Here is a 2,308-nt window from a genome sequence, read left to right as displayed (position 1 = left end):
TAAGAGGAAAGTGCTGTCACAAAATCCCAGAGAGAATCCAAGATGTAGCAGGTAGGTGGAGAAGAATTTAGAACTGAGAAAGGATCATAAGATCAAAAGATCATAAGATTTGGCAATTAAGTGATTATTAGTAACTTTGGAAAGAGAAATTTCATTTCAATTGATTGATGAGGTTAGAAGCCGTATTGCAAAAGTTTGAAGAGTGAGAAGAGAAGTGGAGAAAGTGCATGGAGTCAGATTTTTCAAGGAAATTTGGCTTAGAAAATAAGAAAAGATACAGGACAATAACTTGAGATGATAATACAGTCTAACAAAATATCTCAGTAACTATAAGGTCATATACAGCCTCATAAACAATCTAATATTAAAGAATACAACTTTATGACTTCAATTCTTCTAAGGCCTTGGAACAAAAATAGTAGAATAGCTTAATGGCAATTTTGAATTTCCAAGAATAGAGGGCCACACTATGAAGTATCACATTCCATGGGAATATTTAGAGCAATCTTGAGAAGAGAGGCATGGAATAAAGTCATCCACCAAACCAAAAAAATTTTCCTTTTTTTTTTTTAACCCTTACTTTTCATCTTAGAATCAATATTATGTATTGGTTCTAAGGCAGAAGAGCGGTAAGAGCTAGGCAATGGGGGTTAAATGACTTGCCAGGGTTACACAGCTAAGAAGTAGCTAAGGCTAGATTCAAAACTAGGACCTTCCAACTCTAGGCCTGGCTCTCAATCCACTGAGTCACTCAGCTGCCCCACCCAACATGCATTTCCTTTGAGATTACTTTGCATACTGTATAATATGCTTAATTAGCTTTATCTCCTAGAGCCCAAAGGCACTCAAAAACTCAGGAATTCTTAACTTTTTTTTTTTTTGGTATTATGATGATGAAACCTATGGAACCCTTCTTAGTATATTATTTCTAAATTCACAATATTAGATACCTAAGATTACAAATAAAATTGTTTGTGTTAAAATCCATTTTAATATATTTCTTTTAAAAATTCATGTGCTTGTTGTAACCAAACAGGATTTATACCAAGAAATCGGGAATGGTTTAATATAAGGTGGTGAAAAACCTATGTACACAATGGATTATATTTATAATAAAATAAAAACTAGATGATTGTATGAATAGATGCTGAAAAAAGCCTTTGAGAAAGCATAAAAAGCACTCATACCTATTAAAAATGGAAATCATTGGTATAAATCAAATTTTTCTTAAAATGATATGAAAGGTCTCACTTCAGCAGCACATATACTAAAATTGGAAAAAAAAACAGAGAAGATTGGCATGGCCCCTGTGAAAGGATGACATACAAAAACATGAAATATTACATATTTTTTAATTAACAGATATGAGGAAGGAAATTACATCTTGATAAAAGGTACTATAAACAATGAAATAATATTAATACTTAACATATATGCACCAAATAGCATAGCCTCCAAATTTTTAAAGGAAGAACTAAATGAGTTTAAGAAGGAAACAGGCAGGACAACTATACTAGTGGAGGACCTAAATTTTCCCCTCTCAGAATTAGATAAATTTAACCAAAAATAAACAAGAAGGAAGCAAAGGAAGTGAATTAAATTCTAGAAAAGTCATATTTAATAGATTTTTGGAGAAAAATAAATTGGAATAACATCTTTTCAGCATGACATGGTACATCAACAAAAACTGACCATGTACTAGAGCATAAAAACTTCATAATCAAATGCAGAAAGCAGAATCAATGCATCTGTTTAAGATTACAATGCAATAAAAATTATAATCAATGAGGGAACATGGAAAGACAAATTAAAAATTAATTAGAAACTAAATAATCTAATTCTAAAAAAAAGAGATCAATCAAAAGATCAAATTATAGAAACAATCAATTATTTCATTAAAGAGGACAATGAGGAAACAACACATGAAAATGTATAGGATACAGCCAAGCATACTTAGGGGTTAATTTATATTTCTGAATGCTTATATGAATAAAATAGAGAAAAAAATGTACATCAATGATTTGGGCATACAATTAAAAACTAGAAAAGGAACAAATTTAAAGTCATCATTTAAAGACTAAATTGGAAATCTTAAAAATTAAAGATGAAATTAATAAAATTGAAAGTAAGAAAACAAACTAATAAATAAAACTAGGAGTTGGTTTTAGAAAAAAAAATAAAATAGATGAAGCATTGGTTAACTTGATTTTAAAAAAATAATTAGATTACCAGTATAAAAAATGAAAAGGGTGAATTAACCTCCAATGAAGAATTAAAGCAATCATTAGGAGCTATTTTGCCCAGTTAT

At 29.8% G+C, this 2,308-nt stretch overlaps 1 non-coding gene across 1 annotated transcript; it reads left to right on the top strand.

Moving 5' to 3' along the window:
- The first annotated feature begins 1,244 nt into the window (after positions 1-1,244).
- LOC123243354 lies at positions 1,245-1,352 on the top strand. Its single transcript, XR_006505900.1, has one exon. It is a non-coding gene; the product is annotated as a U6 spliceosomal RNA (small nuclear RNA).
- The last annotated feature ends 956 nt before the right edge of the window (positions 1,353-2,308 follow it).

Source organism: Gracilinanus agilis, chromosome 3 (assembly GCF_016433145.1).
Source record: "Gracilinanus agilis isolate LMUSP501 chromosome 3, AgileGrace, whole genome shotgun sequence".
NCBI classification, from domain to species: Eukaryota; Metazoa; Chordata; class Mammalia; order Didelphimorphia; family Didelphidae; genus Gracilinanus; species Gracilinanus agilis.
The sequence above is the reverse complement of the archived record's forward strand: the minus strand, read 5'-3'. Positions and strand labels throughout refer to the sequence as shown.